The following is a 22572-nucleotide window of genomic DNA, read 5'->3' as shown; positions in this document are numbered from 1 at the left end:
AATAAATTTAAATTTTCATAGCATCTCTATATTCTTACTTTTATGAATTACATGAACCTAATTTACTAATCAATCACCAGGATAGCATTAGATAGGATTAGTGAGAATCATCTCTTGAGGTCTGGAGAAAAAACAATAGCCTAAAGATGATACTGGAAAGCATCATTCTGTCATCATTATAATTAACTAGCCTTCATATCTGTGCTTACAATGTCACGTAAACACACAAAGACAACCAGCTCCTCTCCAGGAGCAGTGATATAACGTGATGTATTAAAAGAGAGCCCAGAGGGCAGAGGAAGTTCCTTCATCCCTTCAGAACCTTTAGAACTACACCCTGCCCAGGACACGGAAATACACATAGACAAGTACTGATCTCCAAAGTTTCTCTATGGAATGCACACATAATAAATAAAAAATAAATCAAAATCAACAGGCTCCTTCTGTTATGTATTAAATATCCTCCTCATGAAGTTGGGACAAATAGAGATGCACACAAAGAGCAATGGGAACATAAATCTCAGGGTGAAGCAATCGATTTCTGCCTTGTTTCTTATTTCTAGTAAATAATGATCTTCAGACCTTTCACGGTGGCTCTAGAGCAAAAATCAGCTCCAGGAACCCTGGAAGCATTTCATCATGGACAGAGCCACCTATCTTCTTTGCCTGGGTGGTCAGGGGATAGAGGGACATCAGAAGGAATTTACAAACAATATTCACTTTAAGAGCCCTCAGTCCAGTCGTTTCTATCTCGGACCAAAAAGGAAATTTCTCTAGAAAATGTGGTGTGTGCACATTTCATTTAAGTTATTAGAAATGAAAAGAAAAACCAGCATGGTGGTGCACACCTGTAATCCCAGCACCCAGGAGGCTGAGGCTGAAGGATCACTGCAAGCTCAAGACCAGCATGGGCTACAAAGTGAGCTCATGGCCAGCCTGAACTGCATAGGGAGACTCTGTCTCAAAAAGACAAAAGAAAAAAAAAAAAAGAAAGAAAGAAGCAAAGAAAGAAAGAGATATCACTAAGCTTGAAATCAACAAAAATATTAACTATATTTAATTATGTATGATTTTCAGTCCAGGCTGAAATCTTGCAGCATAAAGGATTAAATGGAAAATAACTTCATCTTCTTAGATAGGTGAATTCGGTCAGCAAAGGCCACCACTGCAATTTCATATGGTCCTCCCTATTCTTTCTCATTGCTCATTTCTCAGTAAAATCATCCTGTGATGATTCATGATCAAGGCAGATCATTAGATTTTAGAGCACACAGGACGATGTCAATATATTTATAAGATAAACAATTGAAGCTGGATTCTGAGTCTGGCAGCTAATTATCTATATGCCTTGAAAAAAGCCTTGTACCCTTTCTATATAATGAGGGAGCAGGGAGGTGTACATGGAAAGTAATAGATAACTGTCAGGCAGATAGCTCAGTCTCCAAGGAAGATACTTTCTGAAATAGAGGAGAAAGACTCCAAGAGGGAACTGGGGAAGCAAACCTGGAACACAGTTTATGAATTGACCCAGAGCAGTTAGATGGAGCAAAAACCCGAGCCTGTGTTGTTTTTCTCTGATTACAATTGTTACTATGATTACCGTGTGCTTGTTTCTGAGTCTCTCCTGAAGTCGGCACACACCCTGAGTGTAGGCCACCAAAGCACACGCACATCCTAACACATCCAGTTACTTTGGAGGCGCATCTTACAAGGGGCTCCAGGTCTGCTTCAGCCCCACACGGCAGGGCTGCACCTCCATTACCCAGAGATGTGGTGGTCACATTTCTATACAACCTTGTAGGTAGATGTCAGGGATTAAATAAATGCTGAATGAGTCTCACACAGAACTCACTGTGTCAGCCACAGATGTTCTGGGTCAGTAGGTTGGATATAATAGAGGTAGTGACAGACACCGGGGGTGATGGGTCCTGTAGTCACCAAAGCAGGTGACACCAGGCAAAGGCTCAGTGTCTGAAAGTAACTGATGCCCTACAACCAAAGAGGTGAGAAGCTGTACACTTCATGTGACAAACTGAATCTTGGACACCATCCTTGAAGAAGGCTTCCCATTCCCCCAACATTCTTTCCCTGCCGAAGGGCACCCATCGCCTAGGGAAACTGACTCGTACCATTACTAAAGCCTATGGCCTCAGTTATTAGCACAGCAGTTCTTAAATGGAGACTTGTTTTCCTTTTAATAAAACCATGATATCTGTGTCCCGCACCCCCACTTTGACCCTAGAGTCACGTGAAAGAGATGCCTCAGTGACAATCCAGTTTGCTTTTTAAAGAATTTGCAAAGGTGGGCAAAACAACTGGGAACGGTGCATCCTTCGTGGAACTTTTACGTGAAGAAGGGTGCTCTATTGGATTATTACTGCAGAGACATGAATGGTAAAAACTAAAAATGACATGTTGGCTAATCATTACTGTGACAATAATTGTCACCAACACAATCTCTTTATAGATTTTGGATGTAGCCTTTGAAGCAAAAAAGATTCAGCTGCCATTTCGGCCTGAGCTAAAAGGATTTTTAAAAATTTAATCTTTAAGAGAAGCTCCCAAGATACAGGCTAAAAGAGTTTATAAAGGTCATAAAAAAATTAACTTATCTTGCTGACTGAAGCTCTTTTAATGCACTCTAAGTTACAATGGAATCGCATCTGGAGCCTTCAGGCCAGTGGTCTACTATATTTTTCTCTCATTAGTAAGGACAGCAAAAATCTGCATTCGGATTTTTACCGCTGTAATCATGTCTGATTCATTAGTCTCAGTGGCTGCAGACGAGGGAGAGCCTGGAGCCAGCGGCAAAGGGTTACTCCATGCTCACCTCTTCCCTGGCTGCCCTGAGGTTCTGGCATCAGCCCTAGTGGGGTGGGCTCTGCTCTTGGGTAACACAGGCCTCTGCCAGGCCCTGCTGAAAGGAAAAGTGGGGGAGAGCTGCACAGGCGTCCCTGTGCTGGGCAGGAGGTCACCCCAGGAGGGTACAGCCTCAAAACGAGTCTTGCCTTTCAAAACCCTGACTCCCTTGGCCATAAACTGAGTATAATAAATTGCCCTCATTGACCTCATGGAGTCGTAAGGCACACATGAAATAACATAATGTATTTTATAACACTATTTTGATCAAATCCTGTCTAAATGTTAGCCATTATTTTCACTGTGTTGACCATCAAGAGCTTTGGAAGTAGGCAGTTTCAGGCAATACTTCTCAGAGACATGATTACTACAAACTGTCTAGAAAATAATTTGTAAACTTTTAGCAAAGATCTTTCCAAAGATGAGCGTGGCCTTTTGCTTGGCAATTCTATTACTGGAAATTACTCTTCAGGATGAGGGAGAGTAAAGAAAATTATATACAAGAGTCAATTAAAAGTTGTTTACAAAAATATAGAAATACTAGGAACAGTTTAATTGGCCATTAAAGGATTGTCAAAATAAAGTATGGCTAAATAAAATACTATGTAGAATTAACTGATTTTCTAAATGTATATATTTTTTGACACAACAGAAAGGTGGTATCATTAGTAGGTATATGGGTAGGGTATGAAACACTGAGGACATTATATCTCAGTTTCTGAAAAAAGAAAATGAAAAATTTTGACGGAAATTAGAAATATAAAAACAAAAAGCACTAATAATGACTGTTGCTGGACAAGGATTTTGGAAGATTTCGTGTTCTTCATGGTATTATGCATTGCCTTCTTTGTTTTACAATCGGGCACAAAAATAGAAGTTATTTCCACTTTGGAAAAATAAAAAACCAGGTTCTAGAGCTCACGGCATGGCATACAGACCTCACTACCCATCCAGTTACGCAAACCAAATCCTAGAGTTCATGGCATGGAAATCTACATTCATGGTTATTTTGCACATTAAAAGCATAAAGATCATGACTACGCCCTGCAGAGATGAGTATGAATAGAGTCGTACCTTTACTTAAATTAGTCCTGCTGACACAAGATTTTCTAAAATCAGAATCCTACCTAATCTTTCACTTGCTTAACATCAGTGGTGCTAGGCACGTGGCAGATACTTCATAAATATTTCTTAAATGAATGAATGATAATCCTTTTATAAACATCATGACTTTAAGAATCTTGACATGATTAAACAGCATCTTCTTTTTAAAAATCTGTCCCCACGCATTGCATTTAGGAAGGAATTATAGCATAATGGAGGGAAGACCCGGAACAAGAGTCAGACCACCTAAACTGAAGGCCAAACCCATCACACACCATGCAAGGCCTGTTACTTAACCTTTCCCTCTTTTGAAAAATGTAAAAATACTATCAACCTGGGTTGTTGATGTTAGGAGAAAAAAAAATTCATGCAAAGCATTCAGCAGAGTGCCCAAGTCACAGAGAATTTTCAGTAGAGGGTGTAATTAACATTTGTTATTCCTGTTGTTAACCTAATGTTGTTATTCATCATCGCTAAAAAGTATGCTTCCACAGAAGAAGAGTGTCCCAGACAGCTCAGTGAATAAGTCAGGTATACTGGTTGCTTGACATTACTCTGCTGGTCTTTACAGCTCTCCAGATAAGAAACACTTTAATTGCTGCCATTTGTCCCTTCCTTAGGACTTGCAAACAATGAGCCATTGAACATGTCCTTTTACAGGTTTACAGGATTTTTTTAACCCAGCATAGAACTAGTTTCATTGCCGAAGTTTTGGTTGGATTGTCTTCCTCAGCATAAATTGTTTTCCAAATTAAAACACTTCCAATTACACCAGCCCTCACCTGGATGGGCTGCTTCTCTGAAGTCAACTACATTCTTCTTGTTTGCATTCATAACAAGATTTCCTAACAATAGCTGAACAACAGAAAGTAATTATTGATAAGAAAATCCAGCATTACTTGCTAAGGAATTTTTTTGGTTAGAGACCTTCCAAAGGTTTTTATTCACTTTGGCTAAACTCAGTGATTGGAGTAGAGGTTTGTGGCATTCTTATTATTTATTGCAAACTGCCCACATAGGGGTCACTCTCTTCTACCCTTTTTAATCACAACGATGACAGTTAGGAATTGACACAGTGCACCACAGTGTACCAGCAAATGCATAACAAACACCTTAATCAGGCTTAAATAGCTCAAGAACCACAGCTATTTAATGCAGGTCAGAGGCAAATTTCTGGGGATCACAAGCAGATGTGTGAGGACATTGATTTCAATATGCCCTGCCCCAAGTGACAGCGCTTACTTTGATCAAACAGTTGCTGCATTTTCTGTGATACCACATCCTTTTTACAGTAGCAATCACCTGGATCAAAGAATCTAGGCAGAGACATTAACCAGGATTAATAACCAGACTACACCAGCTATTTTGTTGGTTTAATAAATTGACAAAGTCAAAATTGGGTGAATTAAATGCAGCCCATTTCCTTAATTGGCTGTGGAATGATAACAAAAAGCAATGCCTCTGTGCCGCTGTCCAGTGATAAATAGATTCTATCATCCCAGCCTCTACTCTTCTTCCTGCTCTGATTCCTAAAAGCAGGGAAGGGATTTTTCAGAATGGAACCTTCACTCATCCTGTAAACTAGGATCCATGTGTTTCTCCTAAACTAGAAGTAACACTCATTAAAGCCCATACACGTCAAATGTTAAAAAAATGAGAGCTTAAGGATCACTGAAGGGTCCACTTTTGTTTCCCATGAAAGTAGGTTGCTTTCAGACTGAGAGGCAGTGGTCAGAGCACACCACACACTGCCTGGCTGGTCCAGTCAACTGCTTTGGGCTCTCCTTTGCACCACATTGCACTGTAGCAGTATTCACTGTTGTCCCTTTTAAGATAAGTTTCTTGGGCCTGCTCAGACCTGCCGAGGTGAGAGGGCGGTATTTCCACAGCGGGAGGCCTGGGGCGGCACTCAGACTTCACATTTATTACACTAAATGACCAATGCACAGTTAATCACTTGGCCTAAGAGCAGGCGGCGGGGCTGCCCTTGTTTTCAGAATGGGTATTGACAGGCTGGCTTACAGACCAGCCAGCCTGGTGTTTCAGTCAATTAGAAAACACCTTAACCATGAAGCGGACTGACTGTACTTTCAAAATAAACTTGGATTAGACGTGATGCTTTTCTATTCCAATATGAATCTGCAGCTCATGATCAACAAAGTTAATGTACCTGAAATTTGCCATTTGCTCTATTTAGGGCTTGTGAAACTCTGGAGCTCCGTGACGATTTCTAGAAATATTAGTGGGATAATCAGAATGATAGATACCAAGAAACTTTATGCTGATTTTGCACCACAGCAACCATTTGGAAAAATTTCATTTCTCCTAAGTCCAAGTCAAGTTGCTCAACTTTACCCAGATTACGGTGTATGGAAGGGCTTACAAGAGCAAATTAACTTGCATTTTGACATCAAGTAAAAAGATACTAAGCATCAGCATCACATCCTGGCTCTTTCTTTGTTCTTAAAGATAATAACACATTTGTAAAAATGAGCCAGGCATGGTGGCACACACCTGTGATCCCAGCAGTCGGGAGGCTGAGGCAGGAGGATGGTTACAAATTCAAGACCAGCCTGGGCTACAAAGTGAGCTCAAGGCCAGGCTGAACAGCGTAGCGAGATCCTGTCTCAAAAAGACAAAACAAAAGAAAGGGCTGAGGATATAAGTCAGTGGCACAGTGCCCACCTGGCAAGCACAAGGTTCTGAGTTTGATTCCTGGCATGAAAGAAAGAGAGAGAGAGAAAGAAAGAGAAAGACACAGACAGGAAAGAAAGAAGGAAGGAAGGAAAGAAAGAAGGAAGGAAGGGAGGAAGGAAGGAAGGAGGGAAGTTCTTTAAGCTATTCTTGTTAACTTGTATGTTTTTTCTGTGCAACCAACAGAATCTCTGCACTGCCTTTGACCCTCTTTGTCCTCTTCCATTGCCAGGACTATGGCTGCCACTTGCACAGCACCCACTTCCCTCCTGTCAGCTCTACCACCACGCTCCTTTTTGGGTCTGTTGTCCCTTCTTTCCAGAACTCATCAGCCCCCCCCCCCCACCATTCTCCACTCTTCAATCTGTTTTGCTCCCGTGACACTATTAGTCTTCCAGAAGCACAGATCAGGTCAGGTTGTGGGCATACCCCAGGCCTTCATTCTCGCCCTCAGAACTGTCTGACCCAGTGCTCAGGGGTCACCCCCACCTTCTCCACCTTTCCAGTCTCATTTCTCTCCTCTAGGATTCATTCACTCACTCACTAGGGAGAGGCTGGGTCTAGCCACTATTCCTTATCCGTGACCAATACATGGGGTTCCACGATCCAGGAGTCCCCGCTTCCTGGCTCCATCCCACGTGGCCAAACTGCACCCACTCTGCCTTCCCTAGTTTCCTTCAATTAGAAACGTATGCTTCCTTCACATCTATGGATCTTAAGGCAGATACTTTCAACTTGCACAGTATTTTATCAGATCTCATATACCTTAACTTTAACAGTAAATTCCTTGAAATTCATTTTATGTGTCCCATGCTACTGAGCAGAATGGCTAACATATTGTGGCCGTTTAATTAATATTCATGTATATTCCATTCACAAGGGCCTGAATGAATCCTAATTTGCTCTCCTAAAGATGCCATAAATTCATTTCTCAGACATTGCCTTTCACTTATTCAGATCCTGGAGCATTCCAAATTCTCACAAATGTTCGTGTTCTGCTGGGAGAAATTATACCACAGATGCCAGGTCATCTGCCCAGCTCCCAAGGTCACGTGCTCACCTGGCAACTTGCTCTTGTCAGCTGTGGTTTCATGGGAAGGTATTTGGCATGAGGAACAAGGCAGACTCCACCTCCTTCCAGGGTAAACATGCCGGGCCTTGGTGCAGAGTGGAAGATGCGCGGGACCACGATGTGTTTCTGCTCTTTGGGGACTTGGAACAGGTTCATGCTGCATTTTTAAAAATGCTCCTTATCAAAGCCTCCCTCATTTCAGATCCCAGTGATTTTTCTTGTAGTTTAAAAACATAGGTCAGCTCCTCTGCAATGGGAAGAATAGGAGCAAAGAAAGTTATAACTCAGCACGCACTGGAGGCCAGAAATAAGAAAATAGATGCATCTACGGTGTCTCTTGTGGACACCAGTTTATAAACAGTACTGGTTGGACTGTGCACTGGTTTTCTGAATACAGGAAGGTCAAGAAAAACATTTTCTTTTGAAATGAAAAAAGGAAGCTAAAACAAGAGTTTTAATAACAGGCTTGACACAGAGCAGTGTAATATCAGCATGAATTACACTGGGTACCCTACTTTTATTGGAAGTCCTAGATTGCTTTGTTCCTGTCCCTGACATAATATTCAGAGTCGGGTTTATATTTGTGCAGAATGGAGCAGCTTGCTACAGTCCATGCAAATCAAAGGCTTGATTTATGCATCATTCTACTGGAGGGTGTAGCATTAAATTTAATTTTGTGAGGGAAGCCTGAGGTCCCACCATGCCTGGCCTGACACTGTGAACTGGGGAGAGGGGTGCATGGGAATTCATTACGGTTTCCAATATGCGAAATGCAGCATTTGAATGAAACATTTGTCTCTTGTCAAAAAGGCGTCACGTCTGCTCTTGGTAAAATATTTCCACCCCTACACTTCAGGACACACCAGCACGTTTTAGCTTTCTTCATGGATCTCCATGAAAGATGAATGACTAGAGGCATTTGGGGGACCAGGAAGGCCACAAAAACATGTACCTATGAAATTAGCAGTTATCAATAATATCAATGCAACTGTCTTCACCTTGATTGTTGAATGTCACTACAAAAAGTTGGTACAATGGTGTTAATTGGCTGCATGATAAATTTGTAATGTTTTTCCACCTTCCGCTACTTGCAGTTTTCCAGAACCCTCACTCAGTGCTGGTCACTTCCTTTTCTGTCCCCATCGCAACTGGTAAGCCCCTGACTACACTGCCCTTAGTATCCCAACATCAACAACAAATTCCCAGGCTCAGCAGAAATTCTGCTACTTACTGCTCCAGGAGACTCAGGGCCATCAGGAATCGCCCCACTAGCTCGCCTGTCATGCTGTTTTGTAAACACTGGTGTTCTTCCATTGCTGTGGAAGAGAAGCAATACCCTTTAACACTAAGGGAACTCCTGCGGTGACCTGCTTGCCCTGTGCCCTGCCCTTCAGAGTCACTACTGTCCACCTCATAGCTCTAAACCCTCCAAGATGGGCCTGTGTTCATACTTCTTCCTCTAATTCACACCAGCAGAACTTCCTCTCTGTGAACTGCCAAGATAGACTTGCTTTCGGCCTCGTAGCACCCGTGTTTACAGTCACAGCCAGTAATACATGTCTTGGTCACCAGAGTACAGGGCATCTTATTTAATTTTGAGTCAACTAGAGCACTGGACAGTAGGTACGTGATAATTGGGCAGATAGTAGGTACTCGATAAAGGCTTCCAGAATTATACTGAATAAATAATCATTATGCAACAGGAGGAAATAAATATGTGTGAGACTCCTCAACTTCTCTACTTTCCATCAGAAAAACTGAGATGATTCAAGTCAGAATCTAAAGGTTTATCTTTAGGAATTATACCAGTGGCCTAAGTCAGCTGTACCTCTCAAGCGCTCTTTAATTATTGCAAATGTATTTGTTCTAATACGTCATATAAATATGGATGTGCCAAGTCTTACATGTTTTAATTTTCCAGTTTCCTATAAGTTCACGAAAAAATAGAATGCAGATTATTAATGTTTTCCTGAGGCGCCTTTGTGCAGAGATGCCTCCTAAAGCGTTCCGTTTGGCTAGCTAGTTAGAAATCACGGCATTCATAATTTTTTTTTAAATTTTATTTAAAGAAAGACTAAACAAAACAGAAAATAGGTAGAAATAATACATATGTTCAGAGAAAAAAATAAACAGTAAGAAATCACTAGTTGATGTTTACATATTGTCATTTTGCAAATAGTTGTTCAAGATACAAAAATGGAACATGCAACGTGGGAATTCAAACAGTGAGACCACAAGCAGTTCTATTCAACTGTCCAACAAAAACTTAGCAACATGGTTGTCAATCCTGTACACTTAAACATACATGCAATTATCCATAACTTCATTTATGTTTAGAATAAACAACTAAAGCAGGTTAAAATCATTCTGAACAAAGAATACTAGTAATACTAGTATTGCTGGATTTCACATCATGATACTCCGTGATCAGCACTGGGTACTGTAGTGTCTTTTTCTTTTTTTAATTTTATTTAAAGAAAGACTAAACAAAACTGAAAACAAGTAGAAATAATATGTAATTTCAGAGAAAAAAATAAACAGTAAGAAATCACTAATTGATGATTACAGATTGTCCTCTTACAAATAGTTATTCAAGATAATACAGTGGAGCATATAAACTGGGGATTCAAACAGTGAGACTGCAACCAGTTCTGTTCAACAATCCATCAAAAACTTAGAAATATGGTTATCAATCCTATACACTTAAACATACATGCAGTTATCCATATCTTCAATTATGTTGAGATAGAATAAATCTAAGCAAGCTAATATCACTCTGAACAAAAAATAATACTATTGATGGGTTTCACATTATGACATTCCAGGATCAGCACTGGGCATTTTAGTGTCTCTTTTTCTTCAAAGTATCTGTGCATTTCATCATGTGTCATAAGATCAGTTCTCATAAACTGTTTACAGATTCTACACATGCATGAGTCTTAACGTGTATTTCTATCCTTTCTATATTAGAGGGAGAAACAAAACAAAGCAAGGCAAAACAAACCATATTTCTATAAACACATGAAATGGAATAAACATATAAGACCTTTGTACAAATCGTTCTACCATAGTTCCTGTGTTGTCTCTTGTTATCTCCAATAGAATTGGCTATATCATCAGACATAGTATAACTGAATATGTCAGTACATAACAGTATTAATAAAAACACAACTGCGTATATAGTATAGAATTTCAAAAACAGGCAGTTATCAAACAAGAATGTGTATCGTAGAGTCTTGTCATCTTCAGTGTAGTTGCCTATACTCTCAGACTTGATACTATCAATCACATCAGTTTTGAATAAAATCTTCTCTGACTCATGTCTGTTATGCTCAGTTGTCTGCTTATCTTCTTCATTCTGTTTTTTGCTCCATTCACTGAGGCCTCTCTGCCACTGTTCCTGCCACTGAATCCTAGTACTTTTCTCTCTATATATAATGCCCTGCAGTATTCTCTGTAGATTTAGATTGGTGGTTGCAAATTTCTCAAGTTCCTCTTAGTCTTGGAAGCATCTTGTTTCTCCATTAATTTCAGTTTAGCAGGGTATATCATTCTGGGATGGAGGTTATTTTCTTTCAGGGCTTGAAATGTTTTGCTCCAAGCTTTTCTTGACTTGATGCTTGTGTCGAGAAGTCTGCCATTATTCTGATGGGCCTTCCTCTGTAGGTTATCTGTTTCTTGTCTCTAACAGCTTTTAATATTCTGTTCTTATGTTGAATTTCTGGGATCTTGATTATTAAATGACTGGGTGTAGCTCTGTTTTGGTTGTAGGTGGCTGGAGTTCTATATGCCTCATATATCAGAATAGCATGTCCTTCTCCTATGTTTGGGAAGTTTTCCTCAATTATTTCTGTGTATAATCTTTGTAGTTCTGTGTTTGTACTCCTGATTCTTTACTCATATTCTTTATTCTCAAGTTATAGATCCTCTTGTCATCTTCTAGCCTTTGTATTGTTACTGCTTGTTTCCTTGTTATTTTTTAAAAGTTTTCCCTTTCATACTCCCACATTGTAAAATTGTCCTCCAGTTTGGATCATCTATCCTTAGTTTCTTTCAAGCTGATTTGCCATCTTTCCTTAGAGTTTTTAATTTCCTGGTGATGTCTTTGAATCTGCTTCATGTATTCTATATTTTTTATATTCTTCACCAAGTGGTTCTTTCCTGTGTTTGAGTTCCTCCCTTCTTCCATCTGTGTCTGCTTGAGGGATGCTTAGTATCTCTTTTATTAATCTTCTTATATCTTGCTTTATTTGGCTAAATATTTCATTTTTGAACTCATCTATGCGGTCCCAAATATATCTCTCTATGTCCACTGGTGCTGTGTCTGACATTGTATGTTTACTGTTCTCATTCGTCTTTGTATTTACCTGTCCTGGGTCAGTGTTCTCAGGTTTGGGGGCCTGGGGACTTTTTGTTGTTTCTTCCTCTTCCCATCTTTTTTGCTTCTTCCAGGACGCCCCAGTTTCTTTCTCTGTTGGTTACAATTCTTCTGAAGTGTGCTGGCTAGATGACCCACTGCAGTGTGCTAGTGAGTTGCAGACAGGGACAGCATATGCCAGCCCCCCCCCCCCCCAGATCAGGCAAGCTGCTGTGGCCTGCACTACTGTATTACTTTGTGCCACCTCCCCTCCGGAGCAGCCAAACCTCCGAGGCCTCACTGGGCCAGTGTGGTTAGTGTGCACCAACGCTGCAGGGACTTGACCTCAGATAACGTATTGGGTCTCAACTGGGTCATATGACCCAGGCCTAGCTCACTCCACCAATCCTATTCAAGAAGGGAACAATTGACTGAAGTTACTGCTGCCCCTTGTACGTGCCAGTCCTGCCGGGTCCCAGAATGTATCCACTGGGGCCCCCCTCTTTATGGAATGGCTCCACTTCCATCACTCACCACAGGTCCATGTAGGCTCCCCACCAACTCAGCTCTCTGTTCGGCTTGCTGACCCTTGAACTCAGTGTAACTGTGCCTCCAGTGAGCTGAAGAAGTGGGACCTCAGACGGCTCGCCAAGTCGCGGTGGGACCTCGACAAGTCTCGGCGGGACCCTGGCAAGTCATGGAAGGACCCTGGCCAGTCACGGTGGAACCCCAGCCAGTTGCAGCGGGACCCCAGCAAGTCACAGCCTCAGCCAGTTGCAACGGGACCTCGATGGTCGGCAAGTAGCCTTAATTTCTTCTTGGGATGAGAGAATTTATCTCCCTCTGTTTGGGGATGTTGAATTCTAAGTTGACTATCTCAGGGAGCTTCTGTAGCCAGTTGTTATCTATCCACCATCTTTGCTCCTTAAACGCGCAGCATTCATTCTTAATACTTTGATTTTTTTCATTATTCCGTGTTTGTTTGAAGATCTAAATTTTGGCACAGAAGCACTTGCTAGAAGGTAAGTAGGCAAAACTCCTGAGGTCATAGACATAGCAAGGGCTTTCTGAACAGAAGCCAAGTTGCACAAGAAATAGCACTGAGAATCAACTCACGGGATCAGATCAAATTTAAAAGCTTTGGCACAACAAAGGAAATAATCAACAGAGAGATAAAGAAATCTACAGAATAGGAAAAATTTTTTCAGTTATTCCTCAGAGGACTAGTAGTATCTAGAATATGTAAAGAACTCAAAAAATATTAGACTACCCAGAATAAAACACTCAATCAAAAATGGGTAAGTGAAATGAAGACACTTCTCAGAAGAAGCACAAATGGTCTTTCTTAGGGTTTAAACATTTAAATAAGTATTTTAAATTAAAAGAGCAGTTAGAGGCTCTTTTGTGTCTAGTGATAAACATTATTTTAAAAATGACATTCTCTCATGTGTAAACCCTAAATACAGTGTGTATCAAATTCCATTGAAATATGCCTTTTGAGTTTTGTATTCCCTATTCCTGAGACAAACTGTTTTGGACTTAACATGGCAGTGAACCTACATCAGCTTCTGACACTTAACCTCTGACAGACACAGATGAAAGAGAGAACAAAGCCCTCACCCTCAAAAATGCCAGTTAGAGCAGCACAATCAGAATTCCTAATGGTGTGGTCACTTCCAAAAGGCACACAAAGGATCCTGGATGGTTTTCACAAAAATTTGATTTGGTGCACAATAAAGCTAACTTGAGGTTCAAGATCCTCCTGTCATTTGGACTCAGATCCAGTCTAGTCCCATGGACCTAGAGTCAGAATATCTAATGATGGAGCCTTTAAAAATATATTGCTAGAAGGACAAACCAGGTTTCACTTAAACTAGAATCAAGTCAGTCTCAGAAACAAAATTTTTGCAGCACTTAATAAGCCTGTGAAAGAAATGTCTATATTCACTTGTGTGTCTCTTTCATGCCTTTAATGATCATTATATGCTGCTGCAAATGATGATAATTTCACTTCTTTGTTTCCTATCCTTATTCCTCTTATTTCTCTCTCTTGTCTGATTGCTCTGGCTAATATTTCCAGAACTATATTGAATAGGAGTGATGTTAGTAGATATCATTGTCTTTTTCCTGATTTTAAAGTGAAAGCTTTCAGTTTTTGTCCATTTAGAAGGATGTTGGCTGTTGGTTTGTCATAGATGGTTTTTACCAGATTGAGGTAAAGATCATCTACTCTGATTATATGTAAGGTTTTTATCATGAATAAGTGTTGGACTTTGCCAAAAGCTTTTTCTTCATCTGTTGAGATGATGATGTAATTTACTGATTTCTGTATGTTGAACCATCCTGCATTCTTTGAATTAATCCCATTTGGTCTTGGTGTATAATCTTCTCAATGACTTGCTGCATTTTGCCAGCCAGTATTTTACTGAGGATTTTTGCATCTATTTTCATTAGAGAGATTGGTCTGTAGTTCTCTTTTTTGGTTGGCCTTTCTCTGGTAAAAGAGTGAAACCCCTAATTAATTTTTATTGAGTGTTCTTGTATCCATGAGGCATAGATTAGGCAGCCTGCATACACGATCCCATTTAGTCTCCACAGGGCTTCTGTGAGGCAGACACTGTTATGATCCCACCTTAGTGAGGAGGTTACTCCACACAGAGTACTTGGTAGTTGGCCCACAGTTACACTGGGGGTGCAATGCTGGGAACCTCGGACACTGCGCACGCTACTTCTTGTCTTGAGACTGGGCTACAGCAAAGCATGAGTTTCCCTCCACAGAGAACAGCTGCTAGCTCAGAACCTCAAGGCTTGGAATTTGGTACAAAATGAAGATTTATGTACCTTGTAGCAAATGCCTTGCTGGAGATTAAATTCATTTTTCTCTTTCCTCTCTACCCACCTCCCTCTCTCTGCTCACAGAGAAGTGATAGAGTCCCAGGTTAGACTCGTGCCACTGGAGCTCAGGAAGAGGAGAAACTTGAGAGGGTTGAGTTGCTGAATCTATCTGGGGTGCCAGGGAGGACAGAAGTGGGTAACTGTCACACTGGGACACAGTTCAGACACCAAATCTTCAAATCTTCACCAAGATTTGTTCCCAAGGGTGTTTTATAGAAGTGAGACTGCACTGATGGTCCACTCCCGTGCAGGCAATGTTAAAGCCTGTGCAGAACTTAACAGAGAACAAGGAAACCATGGAAGCTGGAAATGCTGCTCAGTGGTAGAGCACCTGCCAAGCATGCCCAAGACCCTGGGTTCCACCCATGGCATCCCCAGAAACACAGATACAGCTGGTCTGCTTTGTATGATGCACCATCAGTACTACACATCAGGTGGTACTGAATGTTAGCACAAGCTCCCAAGCATTACATTTGCACTGCACTTTGATAAATATCATATTATACACAGCAGTTAATTCACACACTAGCTCCAGCTTGCTACATTCTGGATTCTCCAATGCCTGGTGTTATACACATATCTCTTTAAGAAGTAATTTCTTAATAAATGTTAATAGCACAGTAATTTTAAAGACAAACAAACAGAACTTGAGTCAGTTCAGTTATGTAACTCAGTACCCAGCAGTGAGTTAAGTGGTGTTGATGCTCACTACTGTTTAGAAAATTTTGTATTTTTGCAAAAGACAAAATGTCTCAGATATCACTGAATGATAGAAATTTAAAATAAAGCCATCACTAAAGATTTTCAGTGGAAATTTTTGGACTGCAGAGATATTTGCAAACTTCTAAAACTGAAATAAAAGAAAAACAAAATGAATACTATTGAAATTTCTGAAATTATTTTTGTGAAATGGAATCATTTAAGAATTTCCAACAAGTCTTATTACATTTAAGCCCTTGCCTATTTTAGATATCTGCTTCTTCATAAGAAAGAAGGGTTTCAAATTGTAATTTAATAAAAAAAGCCCTTCAATCAACTATGAGCAAAGATAGATGAATATATCTGACCATAGTGACTCTGAGCATGAATATATCGAGAACAGTTTTAACAATGTCATTGACAAATTTGCAGAAGATAGGCTTTAAGAACAAACTGAAGTTATAGTGTCAATTTTCATTATTGTGACATAAAGGACTTTAAAACTTTGCTGTAATTAAATGTTTTCACCTACAGTTCTTTCTTTTTTGTACTATGTTATTATTTTATTTAAGTTTTTAATTTTATTTTTTACTAGCATGATTATACTGATCAAGATCAATTTCAAAACATCAACTACATTTCTTTTCAACTCATTTTTGCTTCATTTCAGAATTATAACTGGAAATTATTTTCTCACATGAAGGAAAGTTAGTAAAGGTTGATTGCTCTGGGTATCAAATATGATAGACATAAAATATGGCATGGCTCACACTTACCATCTGCTTTGTTTGCCTAGGCTGAAAGCCCAGAGAGATCATTGCCCTGTATTGGACTTGGTGTGTTTCTCTGCCATGCAGATCCTGTCTGCAGAGATCCTGGCCACCCTGCTGTGATCCAGCCCATGGATCGGTCCATAGGCCCCACCTGGAAAGGGGAAGGGGATGGAGGGCTGGGCAAGAAAAAAGAGAGATGAGGACAAGTTGACCAATTCCAATCAAGTCCCTTTATTCAGGAAGTGAACATGGCTTATATAGAGTCAAAGGGGATGTGGCTTTATAGGATGGGCCGGCTTGGATCTCCTCATATGCCCTGGGCCTATCAGACTAGCAGGAAGTCATACGTAGGCACATAGGTAAGTGGAAGTGATGTCAACAAGGGGGGATTATGGGAGATGTAGGCTGAAGCAGGAAGATGCTTATGTCATGTGCATTGTAGGCAAGGGGAGGATCATGGGAAATGTAGGCTGACACAGAAAATGCCCTCAGGTGGGAGGGGCAGGACAGCGGCAGCCATTCTGAGCCACTCCCTACACTGTTGCAATGCATCATAGGAAATTAAACTCCAGGAACACTTAGACTAGACTCTCCAGGTCACTGGGCATCTAGATGGAGGTAGAAATATAGCTGCAGTCGATCCTTATTACCTGCACTCAAGAACCTGCATGCTACTGCATTTGGAACTCAGACTTTAAAGAAAAACTTTTCTTAAACACACAAAGGATGAAAGGGCCAGCTTTAAGTAGGGTGAACTTGCCTTACATTTAGTGTCATTTTTACTCCATGAATATATTCGGCATGCCTCCTGAGAACTGTAGTGCAGTTACTCCTATCGTGTGTGTGTGTTAGTGGGTACTGAACAGGTTCTTTGTACTAAGCATATCCCAGACCCTTTCCCTTTCTTCTTTTTTAATTTTCATTCATCTATCTGTATGTGTAGAATTTTAGTTTTTAACTTAGGATCTCACTTGAGTGGCCCAGGTTGGGCTGAACTATTGAACCTCTTGCCTCAGCCTACCAGAGTTCTTGCATAACAGACGTGTGCCCTCACATCCAGCTTTCATGTTAACTGGAATCCAGAACTTTCTTCTATTAGGAGCTGGTACTCCCTGGAACAGAAGAGACCAGCTGTGCTCTAAAGCACAGAAAGAATTCTCCGTCTTCTCTTTCCCTTCTTCTCTTCCTTTGGTTTATTTTTCCTATAATTTTGTCACTTTGACTTGACTGAGGATGATAAGGGGCACACTAGAATCACATTTTACCACACACACACTTCAATGGATGTGATTACATCGTCTAGGGACACAAATAAGTAAAGTCTGAACAGCTGTCTGCGCTGAGAACAAATGATTCAGGGTATTGATATCCAAATCACAGGTCGTGACCAATTTGTGAGTCATGAAATTAATTTTTTAGTTGGTGACAAGCAACAATTTAAAAATGAACTGATAGCATTTTAAAAATCAGAGCAATGCACTACAAGAGAAAATATTGCTCAGGGACTTTGGGGGAACTTCTTGAGGGGATGTGCGTGGTGTGTGCTTGCGTGGCAAGTGTGATCATGTGCCTTGTGTGGTTAGGCAAGATAAACATCCTAGTGTACTGCACGGCCAAAACTGTTTGGTAGCATGGAGAGAGGGCTGAAAGTAGATGAAAGATGGGGAATCGGCCACAGAAATCATCCTCCTTTCTCTCCACAGCCCTGAGCTCCCACCTGTCTTTGCAGTGGAGCAAAGGGAACTCACTGGATGATGGGGAGAAACTGAAGGAAGACCATTCCTGCACATCCCACAACAGATTCACATCTGCTCTACCGCTGCGAGTGACAACATCGTCCCAGGCCCTCACTGCCTGTCCAGTGTGAGAATTTCCATAAGAAATCCGACGTAAGAAAGGCTTCACCTATCGGAGTAAGTTGGTGCATAGCCTCCCTTCAGCTGTGACTGCTGGAAGACCCAGAGGTCTCTGAATGTCAGCCCTGGTATCTGTGCAGACTCTGCCTTTCCTTGGTCTGGACTTCCCTGTGTTGGCTGTGTTTATTTCATTCAGACAGCAGATGCCCAAGTTTCTTTTGAATAGAAAAAAGGACCGTATGGAGATTATAAATAGCATTCTGCCAGGCAGTAAGATTTTCTATAGCTGGAACTGAGTCTTAGACAAGTTGGAGCTAATCCAATGTCAGGGGTATTAAATATATGTGAAAGAAAGCAAAGAAAGCGGAAGTTTAGTGTGGGCTTTTGTGCCTACTTACCTGTCAGGGATTTTCATCTCCTCGTCTTCCTTTGCTTTTCTCCATTTACTCCTGAATCCTTGCCATGTTGAAGACATCAAACTCCCACCAGATGCGAACCTCAGGACCTACACTCTGCCCTAGAAACAAAAGGGGTTAGTGGGGGAGAATCAAGAATTAGAAGCTAAGCATAAAAAATTGCATCATAAAACTTTTACCATGGGGCAGACAAGAAAGGAAAATACCAGTAGTGGACCCCTTTGCCAGGCAAATTTTTCTCCATAACACTTGTAACCTTCTAATGTATTATACTGTTTACTTATTGATTTTATTTATTTTTCTATTCCTCCTAATATGTAAACTTCATTGCAATGAGAGATTATTTTCCTACCACTATATCCAAAGCACCTAGACCTGGTAAATGCCCAATTAGCTCCATAATCCACACTTGAAACCAATATTCTATGCCAGTTGAAACCATCAGCAGCCAGTTCACCTCCAGCAACCCTACAAGAGCCAGCCTATATCCTGGAGCTTGTCAGGCATGAACTCATCTATTATTTTTAAAAGAAGAGACAGTCATGCTTCAAACTGGAGAATTGTAGTTTGAGTAAGAGTTTAGTGTTTCTCCTTAACTCTTCTCATGCTTCAGAAAGCCCCCTAAATGCCCACAAAGGAGCCTGTGTTGCCCTCACCCCAACCTGCTCACAGCCACGAGACCAGCTATTCTGTCTCTCAGTGGTACTGTGTGCACAAGACCAGCTGCAAACACAAACACAGCTGTTGGGCTTAAGGGGCTACTTTTTTGTTTCTCTCCCTCCACATTCCATCCACAAACCCACTGAGGAGATCAAAAAGTCACTTAAATGGCCTAGCATAAAAGCCACCCAATAACTTGGGGCTCTACTCCCTTGCCCTTTGCATTTCATCAAAAGGACCTGGGGTGCAGAGGTAAATAAATGTTCGGTTCATTTTAGAAGTCCTGTTCACTAAGAAAATAACAGGGCATTGGGCACAGCCTGGAAGATTCTAAGAAAATCTAGGTTCTAGTCTCAGTGCTGTAACTTCAGGTAAAGCAAATAATTTCTGGGCCTCAGATATCTTTCTGAAGAAAATGTGGATGATAACCTTGATGACTCTACATAGTTGCTGTGATGATAAAATTAAGCATATGCATGAAAACAAAGGAAGTCATAGTAATACAAAATAATTTTATGTGCTAATCATGCCTAAAATTATATACATGTGTGTGTGTGTGTGTGTGTGTCAGAAGTAATTACAAATATATAGAAAGGGCACACAAATGGCAGGTGAATACCCAACAGTCTGTTTGTGAAACATCTAATTACTTCTCTACCTTCCTCCTGAGTGTGCCAGATGAATACTTTAACAGCACTGTCTATCTACTCCATTTTAAGGAAAACAGAAATGATGCTTACATACCATGAATTCACTTACAGTATATTTACTGAGCACTTCCAAGTCAAGCATTAAAAGTTATGAAACTTCCCCAAGGCAACACTAGCAGACAGCAAAACCAAGGTTCATACGTAGGTCTGTCTGGATCCGCAGTCCATGTTAACAAAACGTTAAAAGTCCCTCGGATTCCTAAGTTGCCCTAGAGCTCATTCATGCCCTGCCTTCTATGGCAAGTGGGAACAGATTCTGTGAAAAATTCGTTGCATCCCGAATAGCTACGGTGAGGGCACAGTCAGGCTGCTGCTAACATTTCCAGGTGAAAGAGCTGGTGGCTGGGAAGGCAGCAGAACCTAGCAAGCCGATGCTGCAGTCATTACAGGTCATCCTGGATGAGCCCGGTAGCATGCTAGGTAATTGCAGAAGTACCAAGTCCAATCAAGCATTTCCCTGCCCCGGAGATACAACAAAGCCAGTGGGAGAGACAGACATGGAAAAGAACACCCAGTCCTTCAGTCCACCTTCCCATTGCCAGCACAAAATACCCAACACCCACAACCATGAGGAGAACAGGCTTACTCGGCTCAGTTTCAGAGGATCCAGTGGGCTGGCTCCGAGGCAGGAACACCATGGCTAAAGGACTTTGTACATCAAGCTGCTTACTTCATGGTGGCCAGGAAGTGGCGCAGGGGGGAGCTCCAAAGAGGAAGCAGCCAGCGGGAGCTGTAACATCCACAGTGCCCCATGCAGACACACAGGAAGGGTGTTTCACCCCTCACCAGGGGCTCCCACACCAATCGATTTGAAAATCCACATTTGAATGTCACACCTGGAGATGATAAGGTAATTCCATTGGCTGACAGCTACAAATAGCATTAGAGAGAAAATCTGTTGAATCTAAAAATATATTTCATGCATATATACCACAACACACCCTAAAATCATCTATGAAACTATATAGGCCAGCTTTATTGCCACAAACAAGAAAGTCTCCCTCACATTCTTCTTCTAGTATATCTAAAATGTACACTTTTAGGAAAAACATGTGAATAGTAAGACATTATTTGATAAAACACCAAAAGAATTAGTGATGCTACCATTAAGATATATTTAACAAAACCTTTGCCAAATTTATTAATGTACATCATCTTTTTATTCCCTTTTATCTCTCTCTTTCTTTCTCTCCCTCATTTCTGCCAGTTGTCAGGCAGGATTTGCAATAGTATATTGTCTAGATCTCTAGCAGATGGTGACAGAAAAAGGTATTACCAAAGTGAATTTAGTATTCTTCCCACTAGTTAAAAAGATGCTAGTAGCCTTCTGTTCCTTTGCCAGTTTGGCTGCCTTCCCAGTAGTCTTTAGTGATGGTGAATACTTAATAGTATTTTTCTTCTTCATCTTGGCCAACGCCATCAAAGGAAATTCCAAAAGAGAAGGCAATCTCAAAATAATGCTCTTACTAGAAATCGACAAGCCCACAGGATCCCATTGTCTAAACAACGACTCTCCAGTTCCCCTCGAAGTCTAAACGCTTGCCTGTGGAGTGTTCGTCTGCATTCCAGGAGCCAACAGTGAGCGCTCTTTGCGTAGTCCCTACCCACAGGAGAGGCTGTCTGCATAATAATCTGGTCCCTAAAAGTCGACACTCTCATCTCCAAACATGCAAACATTCTGCTTCAAACTATAAAGTATTAGTAGACATAATTACCCGTATTTTGTGATTATGTCCTCCAGGAAAGTCTAGAAAACAGTGGTGCAAACTTGTGTATACATAATTGCTCCTCTCTGCCTGCTCTTCAACTATACAGGGAGAAAACTGTGAGACCAGGGGTTCTCAATAGCAGCACCCCCCACCCACTGGCATCCACCCTCCCACTCCCACCAGGGACATTTGGCATTCTCTGGAGACATTTGGGGTGGACAACTGGGGGGTGCTACTGACATCTAGTGGGTAGAGGCCAGGTAAGCTGACAAATTATTACCTTTAGTGTACTAGACAGTCTCCAAATAATTATCTGGCCCCAAATGCCAGTAATGCCAAGAAAAAAACATTGTTAGAGGATATGCAAATATGCTTCAACACTGAAATTCTATAAAGTAACTAGGTATACCATATGAGTTACTATATATATACATATGCATTTACGATGTATATATCACATTTATGTTCTATAAGTCATATATATGTGTTTTGAGTTTTATTAAAGCTGAACTTCCAGCCTAAATAAGTCTAAAGTTCATATTGAAGTTTTATATAATGACAAAAAAATATAAGAACTAAGTAGCTAGCCAAAGGAGTGACATACGTTATAAAGGGTCCAGGATAGACATATAGTGCTTGAGCAGGAAAAGAGCTGAGAGTGAGCTGGCCATGACTGTAATGCCACACTCCGGAGGCTGAAGCAGGAGAATCACCACACGTCTGAGGTCAGCCTGGGCGATCTAGTGAGTTCAAGCCCCGCCTGAAGTG

General features: G+C 41.0%; 1 long non-coding RNA gene across 1 annotated transcript in view; it reads right to left on the bottom strand.

Annotated features, from left to right (window-relative positions):
• The window catches only part of LOC134475906 (uncharacterized), a 52385-nt gene extending 30215 nt beyond the window's left edge, over positions 1-22170 (bottom strand). The window contains exons 1-6 of the long non-coding RNA XR_010047232.1: positions 21811-22170; positions 20682-20931; positions 18708-18826; positions 16457-16629; positions 8961-9045; positions 7718-7976 (exon numbers count right to left, since the gene is read on the bottom strand). This is a non-coding gene — a long non-coding RNA (uncharacterized LOC134475906). The remainder of the gene's footprint in view (positions 1-7717; positions 7977-8960; positions 9046-16456; positions 16630-18707; positions 18827-20681; positions 20932-21810) is intronic.
• Between the last annotated feature and the right edge of the window lie 402 nt (positions 22171-22572).

Source organism: Cavia porcellus, unplaced genomic scaffold, assembly GCF_034190915.1.
Source record: "Cavia porcellus strain 051 isolate PalLab524CR breed Dunkin Hartley unplaced genomic scaffold, mCavPor4.1 scaffold_5, whole genome shotgun sequence".
In the NCBI taxonomy this organism is placed as follows: domain Eukaryota; kingdom Metazoa; phylum Chordata; class Mammalia; order Rodentia; family Caviidae; genus Cavia; species Cavia porcellus.
The sequence above is the reverse complement of the archived record's forward strand: the minus strand, read 5'-3'. Positions and strand labels throughout refer to the sequence as shown.